A 22,214-nucleotide genomic window follows, 5' to 3' on the forward strand; every position below is an offset into this window, starting at 1 on the left:
TTTAGTAAAAGCTATTTGATTTCTATTCTATAATTCTACATCATTTTTCTTCTTTATAGCATATAATGGGCAAATTCCTTGCTAATCTAATGCAGCATTTCTGGTAAAAAGCTACAAGCTGTCATTTAAATATGTATTTTTTTCCGTATCAAAACAGCCAAAGCTCTCTAAGCTATTGAACCCTAACAGGAAAAGTACAAGAATGTATAAACTATCCTATTAATCAGATTTCCTATTATCCCCCTCAGTCATTCTGCATATATTTATGTTGTATATTTTAGCTTCTCAACATACCAGAAAAGTAAACTAAAAATGATCTTTCTCTAACTAAATATCACTGCTGAGTAAAATGTGTGCAAGGTATTATCAGGTTAAACTGGGCACATTTCTTGTATTAATGTTTAGTAAAATAAAAGCCAAGAAAAAAAAATCTTTGTTTGTTTCCTGACTCAGAGCTTTTGATCTTAAATGCTTTTAATCTTTGGGGAATGTGAGTGAGTTTTTGCTGTGTGTGGGACTGCTGCCCCTGTCATTAGAAGGAAGAGATCCTATTGCATGGGAGGTGCTGTGAGAGCCTGGAAGCTGTGGGTTATAGGATACGGTTAGGTAGAGGGAAATTTTGATAAAGTAGGAGGTGCACTGGACGAATGAAGAGGGAAAGGGGTAGGAGGAATAAATGGAGAAGGTGGGGGATTATTGCTGGAGGTAGGAGGTTCAATGCAGCAGGTAGGAGGGAGATTTGAAGGGGTAGGAGGACCAGTGCAGGAGGTAGGAGGTTCATTGAAGGCAGTTCGCATATTTCTAGTGATAGGAGGACCAGGACAGGGGGACCGTACTTTACAGTCACATAGAGAGGAGGAGTCCCACATTACTGACCCTGAAACAGTGAAACCAAATCTCAATGTGCCTGTACTTTATGAATGCTTGAGCTGCCTGTTGCTCTCCCTGTCTCCCCCTCCCCAACCATTTCCGCTTCCAGTGAGTCACTGCAGCAGATCAAGTTGGGAATATCCTGGTACCAGTTGCATTTATTTGCTTCTAGATTTTCAGAGCTGCATCCCTCTGGGAGATAAAAGTTTGTTCCAAAGTCTGAGTTATTTTCTGTCCTGTCTCGTCTGCTCTGCCTGGTAAGTCTGCTTATAGCAATGATGTGCACTGCACTGTATGTCAAGCAACAAGTTTTGTATAGCTACGAGCATGTGTTAAAGTTTATTGCCTTTTGCTATTTTTAGCCAGCTTTTGTTTTATTGACCCGAGCTAGTGTTCAGAGTTTACAGCAATAGATTTGTTACATTTTATTGAGCCAGGATAGAGAGATCAGAGAAAGAGGGGCAAAATTAAACCCTGGCTCACAGAGAGATATTGGTAATTGGTCAACATTTGTTTCCGGTGGCAGCGAAGGGGTTAAGTTGGTATATCCATTCTTATGGTTTGCTTGCAACGTGATACATCTCCCATTCAACAAGCAATTTGTGGGCTCAATATCAGTTACACAATTGGCTGTATTATATATATATATATATCTTTGTTTAGGCTATATATATATATATATATATATATATATATATATATATATATATATATATATATGTATATATATATATATATATATATATATATATATATGTGTGTGTGTGTATATTTGTGAATATTTTCAAAGTTTTACTTAGTATCAAAATAAAAAAAGTAAACAAAGAAAAATATTTCATATTCCAAATGTTGTAACCATTTATCCTGGACTTAGTGGAAAAAAAATAAAAATATATATATATATATATATATATATATATATATATATATATATATATATATATATATATATATATATATATATATTATTATTATTATTTTTTTATTTGTGTTTAGAGACAAAAAATAATGAAGATAGCATAAGGAATGTTATATATATTTTTATATAAAAGGTTATAAATCAAGCTCCCTGTATAAGGGAGTTCCACCACAACTTGTCATCAGATAAATTAAAATGTATGTTTAGTTTCAGTATACAGAAGTTATGGGAAATATCTGCTCTGTGCATATAAGTAGGATTAATGTTTTTTTTTTTTTTTCTTACACTTAAAATATTCAGCATCTAAATTTAATGATAAACATTCCACTGTGCAGATGGCTGCATTAACCTTTTTAGTGCCAGAGGGCTCTGCCTTTCTCATGCTGTATGTCTCGTATAGGGGGAAAGGTTAATACTGCCAGAAAGGGGTTGTGATTTGGATGAAGTACAGATGGATACTGTTGAGGCATCACAGGAAGAACTGGATGATTGTATATAAAGCATATCCTAAAAGAGAGAGAAATTCTTCTAAAAAAAACTAAAGGCAATTATTGTAAAAATATGACATGACATTTTTTATCATTCGTGACTTGGCAAACCTATGTGTTTAACCTCCCTTTGCATGTACGTTTTTCTCCATAGTAGACCTTTAATTATGTGTTGAGAAAAAAAAAACACAACTAAAATTTGCAACAAACTCTTATGTTATCACTTTTTTCTGTACTTCAGCTCTGAAAATTGTGGGTTTTTTAATTTCTGCAAGTGCATACTCCAATCTTCATAAGCTTGACCCTGCAAAATCCTATATAGTGATTGATCACTGTAGTAGCTTTATTTATATCTACCCTACTTGACCTCAGCACAGGAGATAAGAGACTCATAAAAGGGTATGCTCATGGACTGCAAAGAAATGCAAACTTATTATCAATGTTAAGTACATGTTACTTCCCCCAAATTATCTAATCAGTAAACTGAAATGTGTATTTTATTCAGTTTGATGTTTTAAAGGGACAGTCATCACCAACAACGTAGTGTTTAAAGATAATCCCTTTAGTTACCAGCCCCTGTTTTGCATAACCAACAATGTTATTTGAATATATTGTTTACCTCTGATTACCTTGTATGACAGCTTCTGCAGACGGCCTCCTTATCTCAGATCTTTTGACAGATTTGCATTTCAGGCAATTAGTGCTGACTCTTAAATAACTCCACAGGAGTAAGCGCAATGTTATCTATATGGCACACATGAACAAACAGTACATGTTATTAGCTATTCACAGCCTGACAGTGAGATAAGAGGTGGATTGCAGACTTAGAAATCAGCCTATAAGCCTAACTAAGCATAGCCTTTAACAACAAATACCAAGAGGAAAAAAAACTATTCACAGCCTGACAGTGAGATAAAAGGGTGGACTGCAGATTTAGAAATCAACCTATAAGCCTAACAAAGGCTTAGCTTTTAACAACAAATACCAAGAGAAAAAAGCTAATTTGATGATAAAGGTAAATTGTAAAGTTGTTTAAAATCACATGCCCTATCTGAGTCATAAATGTTTAAAATTAATTTACTGTCCATTGTTAAATGTGCTTTATGAAAGGTATGCAGCAATGAATAGCTGAAATGTAGTATTTACTTTTTACTTCGTTCTTAAAACAGATCACATTAAAAAGAAAATAGGTGTGTTCTTTGAGAGTAATGTTTGTAATTTATAAATAGTCTGTATATTAAAAATATACTGATCAAAGAATCAAAAGACAGACTATGTACATTATCACACAACAAGCCAATACAGTCTCTGGGAATCAAATGTTGCTGCATATTAAAGTGATGGAAAATCCAAAAGTTTTAACAAACACTTGGATTTACTATCTCTAAAAATAAACTCCAGTTACTAAAAAAAACGGGTGCTAAACTCATCCTTTCTGTACTGAAGATTAACGCTATAATCAGCGGCTCCGGCCACCCTTGGCAAAGCGCTCTTCTTCAATGATGTGACGTTTTCACCTCTAAACCTATAGCTGAGCATGTCAACTGACATCCTAGCAGGGCTAGAGGTGGAAACGTCACCTCATTGGTAAAGAAGCTCTGTGCCATGGGCGGCCGGAGGTGTTGAGTTTAGCGACATACTTCAGCACAGAAAGGGAGAGTTTTGCACCCATTTTTTAGTAAGTTTATTTTTAGTGATGATAAATCTTATTGTTTGTTAAACGCTTGGATTTACCATGACTTTGACTATATTTTGTAGTGTTGCAAAAAGTCCTGCCCAATGCCTAGTTTTTTGTATGGGTTTTAGCATTCAATAGCATTCTAATCTATTAGCAAAGTCAGTTTTCCAAAGCTTTCTATTTAATTTGCTACTACTGAAGTAATCATTGTAGCGTCATTCATAATTGCGCTCAAACAATCGTTTTTACTTTCAACTCGTTATACCAGTTATACCAGTGGTATACTCGTTATACCAGTGGTAAGCCTGACGAGCACAAACACCTTCGATAAACCCTTTATCGCTTGTGCGCAAACATTTGTGCTCCACTTATAATTTGGCCCTTTATTGGTTAACAGGTGCTGTCTCTTAATGCTACCGCTCATTGGTTGATGGGTATTTCCTAACAATGTTCATTGGCCTATAGGTATTGACTACTAATGCTTATAGTGATGGTAAATCCTAGCATTTGTGAAAGGCTAGAAATTACCATTGGAGCAAATAAAGGGAGACTTTCATTCATGAAGTATAAAATGCTTCATGTTGAAAGCTTCTTTCTTTGTTCCAAGTGTTCGCTGCACTGAGCTGCTAAGGCAGCCCACGGCAGAACGCTATTTGGCTGATAGGTGATGTTTCCACCTCTTAGCCAATAGATGTGCGGGAAAATACGGCATGCCGCTGCAATATGCCTTAGCAGCTCAGTGCAACAAAGAAAGGAGCTTTCAGCATGAAGTATTTTATACTTCATGAATGAAAGTCCCCTTTTATTTGTTCCAATGGTAATTTCTAGCGTTTCACAAATGCTAGGATTTTTACATCACTTTAATGTCTTATTAAGATGCAGCTCTTTTGTATGAATAGCAAAAACTTTTAGAGAAGAGTGTCCATTTAGCGAATTCAGATGACAGCACTTCTGATGTATAGTAATAATAGAGAAAACACGAACAAAATAATTCGTAGTGGAATATGAAGTTTTTGCATGGCAGACTCTAACGGATTGGACCGTCTATGGCTAGTGAATTTTGTTTGATTACATCAGTTATTTTATTTATTTTTTGAAATATACAAAGTTATAATGACTGAGTAATTGCTTCCATGATTGTTCACACAAGAAGCGCATTAGTGACTGATGATGGCCAATCCCCCCCGGTAGCTATTTGGCATCTGTTGGTTCTGCATCTTATTGGTTGCCAGACAATTCTTTAAGGAAATAGAATAAATTTAAAGGAAGATAGGTGACTTCAGTGCTAAAAATAGATTGTACTCATGTTGTTGCTCTTTTGTAACAGGTTTAAATGTGATTTATATTTTGTAGCTGAGAAGAAATCTAATTCACATATCCCTTTTAAAAGTAAGGAATTCTATGTACCTTATTCAACGTGCAATTTAGAAATATTGTGGATTCAGTATTAATGATCTCCTTCTTCTTAGAATATCTTTTTGTGATTGTAATCCAAGTAACGTTGAGATACTCATCTGAAATATAAAATTTGGCAGATGAAAGGTTTAAAGGGACATAAAGGTGCAAACGATATTGCTCTAATCAATTTGTGCATTATTTCTTGAATATAAGTAGGTGTTTAACTCCTGCAGAACCGCTAAACACATAGATAAAATTATGCTTCAGAGCAGCACTGCAGTACTGGGAGCTCGCTGAACACATCTGTTGAGATATTGACAAGAGGTGTGTGTGTGTATATGTGTATGTATGTGTGTATATATATATATATATATATATATATATATATATATATATATATATATATATATATATATATATATATATATAATGTATATGTGTGTGTGTGTACGCCGCTGACAGTGCATTCCGCACGATTTAAGACTATGAATTTGTCTTGAAGAAGGCCTTAGAAAAGGCCGAAACGTCGACACTGTATTAATGTAATCAGCATAATAAAAGTTACTTATTGATACAAGTCCTGTGAGTGCCCTCCATCTCTACCACTACTCTATACATACTACTTGAGGATAGCACCCAGGCTTTGGCAACATTGATGTGGAAGGAGTGCTAGGCCACCGGCTACTATAACCGATATATATATATATATATATATATATATATATATATATATATATATATATATATATATATATATATATATATATATATATATATATATATATATATATATATATATATATATATATCCACCTTCTACAAAGCATACCAGGAGAACAAAGTGGAATTTGATAATAAAAGAAAATGCCTATTCTGTGACTCCTAAAAGTTAAATTATCACTTTTTGTGTCCATTAAAAGGGACAGTAAACTTTTACTATAAATAACATTGCATAGAAAGCTAATATGATAATAAAATAAAAACAACTTACTCCTGCAAGCTAAAACACTGTGTATTGATTAAAATATGTGATACACATGCACCATCTGAATGATCTCCCGACCGCCCACGGAGTCCGTGCTTTTTCCCCCTGTTGTCACAACGGTGTATGCATCATCCAACCAAATGATGACCTGCCACTTATTCCAGTCTGAGTGCGCGCTTACTGATAGGGTTGCGCATGTGCACAACTTCCAGTCAGCTCTCCATTATAATTAGTGGATCGGGATGCTCCAGCATTGCGATTCACTTGTACTAAAGTGTGTAGTTTCGCTACGACAGCAAGAACAGTATAACCCCTGATATCATAATGAGGCACATTGAAATAAAAAAGCTAATAATTTCAATATATATTTTCTTTTACACGTGCACACACCAAATATATATATATATATATATATATATATATATATATATATATATATATATATATATATATATATATATATATATATATATATATATATATATATATTATATGGGAAAGGGGATAATAAAATATTTGGTGTGTGCTCTGACATACCTTTTAAAAAAACATTGCTTGTTATGTTATAAGGGGCCACTAGATTATCGACCGCTAACACAAGATGTAAATGTCACTCACTATATAAACAATGGATTGCAAAGCCAGAAGCATTGCAATCCACTGTTTATAAAGCAGAGGAAATTCGAACAAATGCGCATGTGTATGCAGGGCGGGGTGTTGCATTTTGATTGACAGCACTTGTCCCGCTGCTGGAAGAAGAAAAAAAAACCTGTAAGTCCTTGGGCAGCCTGAAGAGCATTTAGATGTTGCGTGTGTCACATATTTGAATCAATATCTATATTAAATGTTTATTGTCCCTTTAATCTTACCTGCCAGTAAACACCAGACTTACAAAGTATGTCATGTTTACTAGCTATCTTTGCTTTAATCAGTTTATTTTTTGTAACTTAAAGGGACACTCAAAATAGACGTATATGATTCAGACAGAGCATGCAGTTTTAAGACACTTTCCAATTTACTTCCATTATCAAATTTTGCACAGTCTTTTTATATACACACTTTTTGGTCCTCCTGAGCATGTGCACAAGCTCAATCAAAGGTTATACGTATACTAGTCTTGTTTGGCTGATATCTGTCACATGATGCAGGGGGCCAGAAAATGGGAGAAAAAATGAATTTGCCAGAAAAAAGTCTACTGCTTATGCTTATTTGAAATGCAGAATAGGTGTTATTGCATTGTCTTTTTTTTTATCACGCGCTTGTTGTTTATGTAAATCTACTGCATTGGGTGGTCCTTTTTGAAAGGGATGTAAGAGATATGTGTGTGTGTTAGTCTTTGCAATCACTGTAAATTGCAGATGCATGCAACCTATGGCAGTATGCTCTAGTGGTGTGCACTGTAAAAGCTATCACTGAAACATTCATAACTTTTACTAGAAGCATTTTTGATTATAAAATTATATTTATGAAATGCTTCTAATTCAAACTGAAATGCACAAATCTTAATTTAAACAGAATCTATAATCTATCTTGTTTAAAATGATATTAATAATAAGAGAGAGTTCTTTGTTGCACACAACTGATACTGGGTTATCAGCTGTTCACTAGCTAATAAACAAAACTCTCACATTGATGAGTGGGATTTTCCACCACATGCATAAAAACAAAACTCATTTTTAGTTCTTACTATAAAAACGTTCTATGTGATGCATGTTACATAAAATACCCTTTTGTAGGTTCTACATAGATAGTAGTATACTTTTCCTTTAAACAATGTTTAACAAACCGTGCTCCGTGGAACCATTAGCAATGATGAGCAATTACCCAAAAAATGGCCTGAAAAGGTTTTACGTTACAATTTTTTTTTTTTAAAGTGACGCACAATGAACAGCAAGACAGCAGCTGTAGTTGTACATTTGTGAATAGTGGTTTTAGGGCACTTGGGACTGTGTGGTTGTGAGAAGAATTAGTGCATTCATTTGTGATTATGAAAATGACATTTCAGATCCCTAGTATATGGTTATGGGCTCATTTACAAACATTTTGTGGACACTTAGTTCCAACCATAAGTCTTAAAAAGTCATGTGGCAAAATATGATATGGAAACCTGCATTCATATTTCTAAAATATGACAAAATAATAAAAAATAGATCTCATTGTAGCTAATTAAGTGACTCTTTCCACAGAAAATACTGCGTGAAATTGAGCAATGGATTGTGGGTAATCATGTAAATGATCTTAGTATTCTGTGGATCTTAAGGGGGTGATTTATCAAGCTGAGGCAGACGGGGGCGCACATATGCACCCCTTTCCGCTGTAGCTCACCTCTTGCGGGCTGAGTTCTCCTGGTGGAATTCAGCATTGCACACGTGCCCTATTTCGCGTGCAATCCCGCCCCCTGCCCGCACAGCCAATCACGCACGGGCAGAAGCTGTCAATCTCCCCGGTGGGACTAGACCGCAGGGATTGAACTTCGCCACTTTAGAGGTGGAGAAAGATTAGGGAAGCAGCAGTCTGATGACCGCTGCTTGTTAAATACGACGTGCAGGTTCTCTTGTGAGAACCTGCAGCCGTAGTGGGTTGAAAGGCTTGCAACGCCTTTTGATAAATCGCCCTCTAAGCATCTATTGTATGTGTGTGTGTGTGTGTGTGTGTGTGTGTATTTTTTTGTTGTTTTTTTTTTTGTTTCTTTTTGGTCTATTCTCATGTCAATTTTTTTTATTGTACTTTTTCTTAGGCTGTGAATTCTTATATGTTTATCCCTTTTATCTATCAATACTCTAAAGTATTATCTTAGATATCTTAGGAAATGTGGACATTAAGCAATATCTTCTCTGTAGAAATGGAAATGAGATGACAGACTGTAATGATTACAAGTGAATTTAAAGAACAGTTCTTTTGACATCTGTTTGATTCAACCACATGAAACAGAGAAGAAGAAAAAAATTTGGTAAAACATTACTACGTTTAGACCTTCAGGACTATAACCTTATAACTATATCCTTTTCTCTGTTACAGTAAACTCTGTATAGATGGTTATTTATGCCCCAATCTCAGAGTGTTATCTTGATCTTGCTTTATTATTAGAGACCACTGCAGTAGTATACAATTAGTAGCTGGATCAATTGTGACCACTCCTTTTCACATATATATATATATATATATATATATATATATATATATATATATATATATATATATATATATATATATATATATATTCACTTATGAGAGGTAATTTACTGTGTACACATTATCATTTTAGCAGCAAACTGCAGTGGTTCAACATTACACCCACTTTGGGGATATTTGTTGTGACCTTATAGAGAGCGTTGTTTATATTTACGTTAGAAGATCACATTTATATAGAATACATAAAGGCCGAATTAACTGATATTGTGATCCTCATTCTGTTTCATATATACCACAACGTTAACCAGTATCTGTGACAGTTTTAACGTGTATGTCATGTAACCAAATGTTTTTATTTTGAACATTAATAAAAGTTATATTTTATAAATCCTGTCTGGAATTTCATTGCCCCTAGTCAGGGACCAGAGTGCTACATGTGCATACTTTTCTGAGAAATGACATTTCTTTGTGTCATTTCTCTTCTGTGTCCATAAATATTGTATTTAGTTTATGAAGAATACAGATATATTATATAGACACATTACCAATTAGAAACACAGCTGTGTTTAGTTACAAGCTTCTATTTGTGGGGCTACAAAAATAATTTAATTATTCTTTAACATATAATAGCATCAATAATATGGTGCAGAGTCTATTAGAACATATTATTTTTATATATTACATAATACAGACATATTACCAACTAGAAACACAGCTGTGCTTATAGTTACAGACTTCTATTTGTGGGGGTTACACCATTTAATAGCATCAATAATATGGTACAGAACTTATTAGAACAACAATTATTTTATAATATATTATTTAATATAAATAATAATGTGCTTATAGTTATCTATATGAAGCCACCATATTGCGGGTAGCAGCTAGTTCCCATACACCTGATTTCCAAGTAGGCAAATGACTGCTGCTAACAAATGATAGAAAGCAGCTAGCTCTGAAATCAGAGGTCCTTTTAGCTGAATGGGAACTAGCTGTTACAATTTTTACACTAGGGGCAACATGAAACCATTATCTCATCGGTTGTGCATCCAGTGACCTTGTGGAGTTATGGACCAATCAGATCATGCACCAAACTCCGAGGGCAAATACGCTCCAGAGAGTTCTGTTCTAATCAAAGCCTCGGGCGTCGCAACCACCTCTGGGAACCTAACCATGGGTACCACCCCCCACTACATGCTTTTAAAGGTTCTTGGACAGTTATCCAACGGACATTTGTCTGTCAGATTATTATCCGTTGCACACACATTCTGTCTGAGAACCTTTAAAAGCATGTTGTGGGAGGGTGGGACCCATGGTAAGGTTCCAAGAGGCCGTTGCAGCATCCGAGGCTCTGATTAGAACATAACACACTGGAGCGTATCTGCCCTCAAACGTTATTGCTTAATCTGTGTTTCCATGAGGTCACTGGATGCACAACCAATCGGATAATGGTTTCCTGTTGTCGCTAGCGCCTTTTTTTTTTTTTTTTTTTTTACAACTCTCACTATGGTGTTTTCGGAATGAAATTTTAAGCTAACTGGTATTTATAATAGGCAGAGACATACACCCCTCTATGGAGGGCACCTGTAGGCAAATTCCTACTCTGCCTAATTAGGAATCTGGCCCTGCTTGTGCCCCTGTATACACAGCATCCTGTCAAATAGAGACTACATGCATAAGTATATATCTGTACATGCATACTGGGGTGCACATACTGCATCAGGCATTTTATTTTTATTGTTTAAAAAGACAGATAATCCCTTTACCGATTCCCCAGTTGTGCATAACCAACACTGTTTATATTAATATGCTTTTTTCCTCTGATTACCTGGTATTTAAGCCTCTGCAGACTGCCCCCTTATGTTAGTGCTTTTTTTTTTTTTTACAAACTTGCATTTTAGCCAATTAGTGCTGTTTCCTGCATAACATCATGTTAGTGAGCACAGTGTTATCTATATCACAAACGTGAACTAGCACGGTCTGGCTGTAAAAAATGAATAAAATGCATTGAGATAAGTGGCGGCCTGCTGTGGTTTAGAAACAGGCAGAGATTTAGAGGTTTGGCGGTTATAAAGTAATTTAATATAACAATGTTGGTTATGCAAAGCTGTGGAATAGGTAGAAAATGCTTTATCTATCTTTTTAAACAACAACAAAAAAAGTAGACTGTCCCTTTAAGAGGGAAACAAACTGTTGCTGTTAAAGGGACATTATACACTCATTTTTTCTTTGCATAAATGTTTTGTAGATAATCTATTTATATAGCCCATAAAGTTTTTTTTTTAAATTAATGTATAGTTTTGCTTATTTTTAAATAACATTGCTCTGATTTTCAGACTCCTAACCAAGCCCCAAAGTTTTATGTGAATACGCTCGACTACCTACTCCAGCTTGCTCCTGTTTGTGTAAAGGGTCTTTTCATATGCAAAAGAAGGGGGAGGGGGGAGTGTCTTATTTGTCACTTGCAGTGGGCTTTCCAGCTACCTTTTCAACAGAGCCAAACTGACAGCTTCTAAGTAAGTTTTTAAACAGTTTTATACTGGATTTTTATATCGGTATCTGTGCATATTATTCTTTATAGTAGTGTCTATTACATGCAGTTATATGAAAATGAGTGTATACTGTCCCTTTAAGCAGTTTATTTTCTGGCTACCTTGTTATTTAGACCTGGAACAGGTGCTAGGAGCAGCCAGCACATAAAATTAATTATTTGCCTTTAGCGATTTTCAAGAATTGTCTTTTTTTTTTTTTTTTTCTTCAGATTCATAGTATCTGAATACCATATAATTCCAGGTGCTTTAAAACTTGTTTTTTTTTTACCATAAATACACTAAAGCTGCTTTGGACTGTTTACCTTGGAATCTGTTTTGGAGAGATTTGTGCCTGCCGATATTCAGCTGGTATGAATAAATACAATGTATTAAGATCATTTTACTTAAAGAGTCTGGAAAGTCCCAAATGTTCTTTCATGCATTTTAGAGAACATGATTTAAATGTTGTGAAGGGAGTGATCCTAACCCAAAATTTGTTCTACAACATCACAAGGATGTCATGCAAAGCATTACCAGTCTCTTCTCCACTCTCTCTCATTGGGAACGTGATGTCTCCACTCTATTGAAAACAATGCACAAGGAGGAATTGTACAGCTTGCTCACTGGCTGGATGAAATGAAAAGGTTCTTTAAAATTTAAAGAAAGGTGCAGCTACAAGCTGCCAATGATGCAAAATATACATTTTCTAGTTATTAGCAAATGAGGGACATAAAACCCCAGATCATATATATGTTACAGGTGATGTCAGAATTCCAGGAAATCCTAGGCTTACCCGGGTAAACCTGACATTACCCAAGCGGCTTTGGGTAAAGCCCAATGTAATGTATTTCCCCCATCTATGCCATTTTTATTTTTGCCTCTGCCTGGGGGGTTAAAGGAAGATGACCTGCTGATCCTCTGGCTCCCCCCCCCCTTGTTGTTGAGGTTATCATCCACTATTTTGCCAGAATATAATGAAATATGTTGATGCTTCATTTCAACAATATCTGTTTCTGTATTTGCTGTAGTATCATAATAACAAAAAAGAGACTCACCGGTATTGTAAGAGATTATAATAATACAAATGTAAAATGTATCTCAGATTGATAATTATGATAATTTAATTTTGTTGTTCTTGCATTTAAAATGCGGTCTTTTGTACACCATCTGCATTCAAAAATATGTCAAGGCTTTGGCAAAAATTTGACTTAATGACAACAGAAATGTAACTAAATTCTGTAACCATGAATATTTAAACATCCTATTTAAATAATTTGCCTTCTGTGACTTGACATGAAGATCTACAGAATTAGTCATTTGTTTAAAGTATTGTTTCTTTCATGGTTTAATCTATTTCAGGACTTTTTTTTTTTTAGAGAATATTTTTATAACTCATAAATAAAAGATAAAAAAAGATCCAAACAGATTACTAATTCCCTTACAACTTTGACACACTCCAGCTGGCTTCTGTAGTTTAGAGTCCGGGATTGCAAAATAGTTAACATATTTCTAAGGCTTTTATTGCAAATAGCCATACCCAGGAGCTTTTAGAATCAGCTGAGCTTGAGGCTCCACAAAACTTTGCCTATCCCTTTGCTGGCAACCAATGAATTAAAGGGATAGTAATGTCCAAAAGAAACTTCCATGATTCAGATAGGGCATGTCATGTTAAACAACATTCTAATTTACTTTTATCATCAAATTTGCTTTGTTCTCTTGTTTCTTAGTTGAAAGCTAAACCTAGGTAGGCTCATATGCTAATTACTAAGCACTTGAAGGCCGCCTCTTATCTTAATGCATTTGACAGTTTTTCACAGCTAGAGGGTGTTAGTTCATGTGTTTCATGCAGATAACACTGTGGTCAGACATGTGAAGTTATTTAAGAGTCAGCACTAATTGCCTGAAATGCAAGTCTGTCAAAAGACCTGAGATAAGGAGGCAGTCAGCAGAAGCTTAGATACAAGGTAATTACAGAGGTAAAAAGTATATTTCTATAACAGTGTTGGTTATGCAAAACTGGGGAATGGTAAATAATGGGATTATCTAACTTTTTAAACCATAATATTTTTGGTGTTTACTAAACTTTTTAAATGCTGGATTGTGCGAATATGACATTTATGATATCTTATGCAAATAACCAGCAATAAGAACTATATCAAGCCAATGACCTGAGCACGAAAATTATGTTGAGCAGTAAACCAGCAACCCCTGAACGCTAAACAAGATTTCAATTTATTTAACAACATATTCACTGTATATATTCCTATCTAACACAGATTAGACTGTTTATTAAACAGACATGAATCCGTCTCAGATTGTAATATAAAATGTTTAATTATGTGCATTAAATTAACTTTGTAATATACTATTGTTTATTTTGTCCCCTTTCCTGCACTTTAAAGAGACATGAAAGTCCAAAATTAAAGGGATAGTCTAGTTAAAATTAAACTTTCATGATTCGGATAGAGCCCTGGGCTTGACACAGAGCCGCCATATTCAATATTTCTTATATATATATATAATTTTAAGTAACTTTCTAATTTGCTCCTACTGTCAAATTTTCTTCATTCCCTTGGTATCTTTATTTGAAAAAGCAGAAATATAAGCTTAGGAGCCATTTGTTGTTCAACATCCTGGGTAGCGCTTGTTGATTGGTGGCTAAATGTAATCCACCAATAAGCAAGCGCTACCCAGGATGCTGAACCATAAATAGCTCCTAAGCTTACATTTCTGCTTTTTCAAATAAAGATACAAAGAGAACTAAGTAAAATTTGATAGTAGCAGTAAATTAGAAAGTTGCTTAAAATCACATGCTCTATCTGAATCATGAAGGTTTAATTTTGACTAGACTATCCCTTTAAGCTTTCATGGATCATATAGCACATGCAATTTAAAGAGACTATTTATTTGTTTTAACAAATTAACTGCATTCTCTTGGTATCCTTTGTTAAAACCATACTTGTGTGTGTACATATCCTGATCACTATATAGCAGCATTATTTATAAAAATGTTATACAGTGATTCAAACACAATGCACTACTGAGAGCTCAAATGCAACTGTATATCACTGTGTATTAAAAATAAAGGATATAGTCCAAAATGTAGCAATTTTGACATTGCTATATTTTAGACTGTATCCTTTCTTTTTAATACACAGTTAGTGATATATTGTTGCATTTTATCTTATATTTTTTTTCTTTGTTTTATTTTTTGTAGAATATATCACTGCAGAGTGATAACAACACATTGTTTTGCACTACTAAGAGCTAGCTATTGTTGGCTACACACATATGCCTTTGTTTAGCTAAATCCCAGTAGTGCATTGCTGCTGTGTTGCTGACTCCCTTGCAGGGGTTAAACACATAGGTACATGCGCACACACAAGGGTTAGAATACAAATTCTCTAACACATTAGAGCATGTTCTTTTTCCCCGCTTATGGTCCTTTTAAAGGGGCATTAAACACTGAAGTACAACTACAGTAGCATTGATATAACTCAGCATCATATTGTTTTTTTAATCCTGTACCTGCAGCTCTCTTTAAAGGAAAGACGATAGCATAGTAAGTAGTAACACTGCTACTGTAGTTGTACTCAGCAGTTTAATGTCTCTAACTCTAAGGATTGTGTGTTTTTCTAATTCTGAGGAGTGGAAGTGCATACTGCAGGCTTTACAAGCCTAACCCTGCTACATATCTAGACATTGAAAAACATTTGTAGCTACACATGTGTTAATATATGCTGGTATATTTATTTCAAGATTACAGAGTAGTCTGGTAATTACAATGTGTTTTATGACTCTCTTATGCCCCATACGTCTGTATTCACATTGTATATACACTGCTGTATCAGTGCCCATTGTAACCCACAGACCTCAGCTGTGCCCCAATGCCCTGTAATCCACTTACTGTCTGCATTCTACAGACATTTGTAGCCCCTTGAGGCAACTAAGGCAATAACCCATCCACCTATAAATTCTTTAATATGCACTTGCAACAGCATTCATTGTTTAAAGGGACATAATACTCATATGCTAAATCATTTGATACTGATCAAATGACTGAGGAAAATATCACCTGAGCATCTCTATGTAAAAAAGGAAGATATTTTACCTCACAACTTCCTCAGCTCACCAGAGGAAATACTGTGTAAAAAGTTATACTGTTGCTCAGCTGCAGGTAAAAAAATAATAATAAATATATATATGAAGAAATTAACAGCAGCCAATCGGCATCAGCAGTGCTGATGTCATGAACTCTTTTTTTACTGTGATCTCATGAGATTTCACTTAACTCTGATGAGATTTCATAGTAAACTTCCTTAAACTGAATAGGGAAATAAGAGGAGTGTGCACGTAAGCTCACTCCCTTAGCTGTCCCAGGACAGACATGCTGATTTGCTGCTTAGTCCTTTACAATGGGATGTGGCTACTGAGGAATTTTTGAGCTATATATCTTTCTTTTTTATAGAGATGTTCAGGTGATATTTTCTAGTCAGCTTTTTACAGCTATGCTGCATCACTTTCAAGTGTTTAACATTTGGGTATCATGGCCCTTTTAAGTACCAAGGACACCTTGCTCTATATACTAGTAATCGTTGTAACTCAGAAATCTATGAGCCAGTCCATATATTTAGTAGACCTAAATATGGTGTATATATATATATATATATATATATATATATATATATATATATATATATATATATATATATATATATATATATATATATATATATATATATATATATATATATATATATATATATAATGACAGAAAGATGGGTGTAGGAATGGCGCTAGAAAGACACCCTATAAATATATTTTAGAAAGATTGGAGTGGTAAATTTGCTGCCTATGAATATCTACCCAAAGAAAAACTGTGCCCCCAGGAACAGTTGACTTGGTAGGAAAAATATGTATTAAAGAGAGGGAAAATTGGGGAAAAAAAGGGAAATTCAGGAAGGCGCAACACTCTGGAGAAAGAATCCAAAATAGGGAGTATTTGGGTCAGTGTGTTTAGGATGACCTATTACTCAAGTGATATGTACATAATATAATGTTTACTAAGAGTAATTTGGATAGGTTGTTTGTTGATTAATAAATGTCTAAAAGTTCTGTTGGATGGTATGTGACCAATTAAGTACATACAGACCATATATATATGGGACGGTGAAGTAAACAAAAGCTTACATAAATTGCCTAAAATTATTAACCCAAACCTCCCTCGGAGAAAGTGAAGCAAGCACCATTTTTAGATGTATTTTACAGCAAAAGGCAGCAAAATAAATAATTAATGTATATTGGAGACTGGGGAAGCCTGTCCTTATCTCTTACCTTAAGGTGGTTTAGCACTGATTCAACTTAGTTACTATTATAAAGAATGCTTCTCCTATCATTATTGTTGATGCAAAACTGATAATCCACCTTTTGCAAACATGTGACTGTTGAGACTCTTAGGGGGGACGGTGAAGTAAACAAAAGCTTACATACATTGCCTAAAATTATTAACACAAACCTCCCTTGGAGAAAGTGAAACAAGCACCATTTTTAGATGTATTTTACAGCAAAAGGAAGCAAAATAAATAATGAATGTACATTGCAGTAATGTTTCACTTGCAATAATGAAACATTTTATACATTGTTGAAATGTCAAGTTTAATGGTCCTTTAAAAGTTTTAATTTTCTCCATATGAAGGATTTTTATTCTGTGTAAAACCGTGCATTTACAATAACATTTTGAGAACCTAAATTTCCTGTATCCACTCATTTTAGCTTATATTTCCTTCATGCGACTAAACAAACGTAAGCAGTTTTTCAGTCATTCCTGCCGCACTCTCATATAAGCTTACAGAAGTGCAGCAGCACCAGGGCCGATAGCAGACAGTCTATACCCAGGCGTGTGCAGTATGAGTACAACCCTAATACAAGGAAGCCTTTTATCAGTGCAGGTTGAAGGTCTGGGTATCCTCAATCATTATACAGAGAAGCATGTACATTATTATTAATTACAACTAACTTACCGTTGGGAGGGTCTAAAATATTTTTTGCACCAGAGCCCTCTGTTGAGTAGGTCTGCTTCTGTGAGCCACCTTCAGATAATTTACAAACCATTACTATCCCCAAGACATGGGAGCTGCAAGACATCATGAAACCAAATTATTTTTCAGAATTTGCTGTCCCAGTGGAAGTGATGTTGTTTGTACACACATACACACATACACATATATATATATATATATATATATATATATATATATATATATATATATATATATATATATATATATATATATATATATATATATATATATATTATACAGAACCAACATTACAATATATGAGATCCCTAAAGACTCAAAGAACAATAGATATAAATGAAAGGAGGGAGTGCCAAATGGCTAAAGTATCTATATATACTACAATATCACAATAGATATAGTTAAGAATACATTTATTAAATATACATTATTAGGGTATTCTAAGACATTAAAAACAATTGAAAACCGTAACCAATTTCCTAAAAATCCTAAAAAATTGTGGCCAATTTCCTAAAAATAATAATGGGTTTCCTCAAATATCAGTGTCCTCAAATATAGAGGAATAATATGAAACTGTGACAAAGTGTCCAAGGGAGTAATCCAATGTGAATATAAAGTCCTCTATAAATGTCCTCTGTTAGTGTCCAGTGTGTCCAAATAAAAAAATCTCAATGTGGTGACTCCTAGTAGAATAATATCCAATGATCCCAATGTGACAATATTCGATGAAAAGGTGAAAAAATAAATATATAAAGTAAAAAATAAAAATAAAAAGTGGTAGACCAGAAATCCAATGTATCGATACCTGTAAAAACAAAAATCACATAGTGCAATAATGCTAAACAGTAATTAGAACCTAATGGGAAATAGGCTTACCCTATTAACGGACTCAAGCAGTGACTCTCTAGATCGACGCGTTTCTGCCCTACCTTGTGCCTTACTCTGTTTTTACAGGTATCGATACATTGTATTTTTGGTCTACCACTTTTTATTTTTATTTTTTACTTTATATTTTTATTTTCATTTTTATATTTTTCACCTTTTCATTGAATATTGTCACATTGGGATCATTGGATATTATTCTACTAGGAGTCACCACATTGAGATTTTTTATTTGGACACACTGGACACTAACAGAGGACATTTATAGAGGACTTTATATTCACATTGGATTACTCCCTTGGACACTTTGTCACAGTTTCATATTATTCCTCTATATTTGAGGACACTGATATTTGAGGACGCCCATTATTATTTTTAGGAAATTGCCCACTATTTTATAGGATTTTTAGGAAATTGCTTACTGTTTTCAATTGTTTTAATGTCTTAGGGTACCCTAATTATGTATATTTAATAAATGTATTCTTAACTATATCTATTGTGATATTGTAGTATATTTAGATACTTTAGCCTTTTGGCGCTCCCTCCTTTCATTTATATAAATATTTATATGCCACTCCTGGTGCAAAAAGTCAAGCAGCTCAGCCTTGTTTGATGGCTTGATCCCATTACAGACATTTCCAAGTGGGGTCAGGTCTGGAGATTGGGTCCTCCATCCACACATTGTTTGACCTGGCTGTGTGGCATGGAGCATTGTTCTGCTGGAAAAAAACAATCCTCAGAGTTTGGGAACAGAGCAGAAGAAAGCAAGTTTTCTTCCAGTATAAACTCGTATGTGGCTTGATTCATGCGTCCTTCACAAAGATAAATCTGCCAGATTCCATCCTTGCTGATGCACCCCTAGATCATCATCAATCCTCCACCAAATTTCTCAGTGGGTGCAAGACACTGTGGCTTGTATGTCTCACTAGGTCTCTGTCTAACCATTAGACTACCAAGTGTTGGTCAAAGCTAAAAATTGGACCCATCAGAGAAGACCTGGGGGCCGAATGATCAATTCCGAATGGACCTTGATGCCCCTGTTTACGTGCAAGCCTTTAGGCTCGCCGTAAACAGCAGTTATGAAGCAGCACTGTAAAGGCTGCTGCTCCATAACTTGTCCGCCTGCTCTAAGGCTGCGGACATCAATCCGCCCAATCCTATACGATTGGGCTGATTGACAATCTGCAGGGGGCAGCATTGCACAAGCAGTTCACAAAAACTGATTGTGCAATGATAAATGCCGACCGCGTATCCCAGTCGGACATGATCCTCTTAGCAGATCATGTCGGACAGACAGATGATAATTCCCCCCCCCTGGAATCAGACAGATTTATCTTTGTGAAGTATGCATGCACCAAGCATACAGGGTTATTCTGGAAGAAAACTTGCTTCTTTCTGCTCTATGTTCCCCGACTCTGAGGATTGTTTTTTCTAGCAGGACAATGCTCCATGCCATGCAGGACCACCAGATCAAGACCCTGTCATGGCCAGCCCAATCTCCTGACCTGAACCCCATTGAAAACCTCTGGAATGTGATCAAGAGGAAGATGGGTGGTCACAAGTCATTAAACAAAACGGAGCTGCTTGAATTTTTGCATCAGGAATGGTAAAAAGTCACCCAACAGAAATGTAAAAAGACTGGTGGATAACATGCCAAGATGCATGAAAGCTGTGATTGAAAACCAGGGTTATTCTACTGAACTCTTGTTAAGTTAAAACATTAGTATTGTGTTGTCTAAAAATGAATATGAACTTATTTTCTTTGCATTATTTTTATTATTACGAGATGCATTTTTATTTTATTTTTATTTTGACCTGTTGTCATTTTCTGCAATCTTTTACGTAAATAAATAAATATAAATTTATATAAATATATAATATCTGTGTGCATTTAAAGTCCCTTAAAACATGTCGAGTTTCCAATGATATTGCTGTAACCTGAGATTTTCTAAGTAAAGCAAGTTGAGGTTTTCATTACACAAAAGGAAATTATTTCACTTTTTATGACTGAATCTCACTCTATCTGCAGAGAGATTGGAGCTGCATATTACTGTTATAGAATGCAAATAGACATTGTGCAGAAGTCTAATTTAGTGGTCTTGTTTTTGCAGGTTCACTGTCACAGACCTCACAAGAAGCAGCCTAGCATGTGCTGTTTGTTATTCTAGTTACTAGGTGCATAGCAGCTGTCAATAAAACAGCGAGGAACTTCCCCAAATGCCCATTAATAAAGTATATGTTAAATGGCTAATGCATGGTATGCTAGGATGGATGCTATAAACACTACAGATCAATTTTGTCAAATGATATATTTTGTGTATAATTTCGCTATTTCCACTCATAGGCTTTGCACTATCTTTTCAAACTACAACAGAATAATGGTCTAAAGTTAATGCTTGTTGTGTGTGTTTTTTTTTATTTTTTTATTCTGTAAACACCTTGATTGCCAGACAGAGCTTTAGCGTATTCATTAATGGGATATGAACATTTTACTTTGTTCTCTTGGTATCCTTTAGTTGAAAAACATACCTAGGTAGGCTCAGGATGAGCAATGCACTACTGGGGGCTAGCTGGTGATTAATCACTGAAGAGTAAAAGCTAGGTAAGCTGATAAGAGCTAGGGAACATGCATGTGTCGCACCTAGGATTCCTCTTTAACAAAGGATGCCTATAGAAGTAAGCAGATGTAAATTAGAATTTTTTTTTTTTTTTTTTTTAAATGTCATTCTCTACCCGGTCGGTCCATTGAAGTTTAATTTTAACTTGCTATCCATTTTAAATGTTCCTGGAACTCTCTGAACCACTATAAGTTTCAGATTGTTCCATAAAGGGATTGCTTATACTTTTAGATTTGGATGTGTGACGACTGATGCAGGAGTTATTAATGAAACTGATCAATAATCAACAATTCACACATTTACAAAGTAGTGAAATAATAATAGGATTTTTAAAGGTGTGTTCTGTATATTACTTAGTAAGTGCTGTTATTATGATAGTTATACAATTCCTGTTCTTCCTGTTCATTTTAAGGATACTTTACCTAGAATGAGTTTCTTTTGGTATATTGGTGCACTATCTGTAACTATCCAACACAATGTGTTTCTTTCCTGATTCAGATACAGCATAACTTTCCAATGCATTCTATTATCACATTTGCTTCATTTTCTTTGTATCCTTTGGTTAAAGGGACAGTCTACAATAGAATTGTTATTGTTTTAAAATATAAATAATCCCTTTTATTACCCATTCCCCAGTTTTGCACAACCAACACAGTTATATTAAAGGGACATAAT

The 22,214-nt window shown here is 34.8% G+C and overlaps 1 protein-coding gene across 3 annotated transcripts in view; it reads left to right on the forward strand.

Annotated features, from left to right (window-relative positions):
• Positions 1–831: 831 nt before the first annotated feature.
• TSPAN9 (tetraspanin 9) overlaps positions 832–22,214 on the forward strand; it is a 672,639-nt gene continuing 651,256 nt past the window's right edge. For all 3 annotated transcript variants that reach the window (XM_053718751.1, XM_053718752.1, XM_053718753.1), the window contains exon 1: positions 832–1,127. The gene's annotated coding sequence lies outside the window, so the exon portion shown is untranslated. The remainder of the gene's footprint in view (positions 1,128–22,214) is intronic.

Source organism: Bombina bombina, chromosome 6, assembly GCF_027579735.1.
Source record: "Bombina bombina isolate aBomBom1 chromosome 6, aBomBom1.pri, whole genome shotgun sequence".
Classification (NCBI taxonomy): domain Eukaryota; kingdom Metazoa; phylum Chordata; class Amphibia; order Anura; family Bombinatoridae; genus Bombina; species Bombina bombina.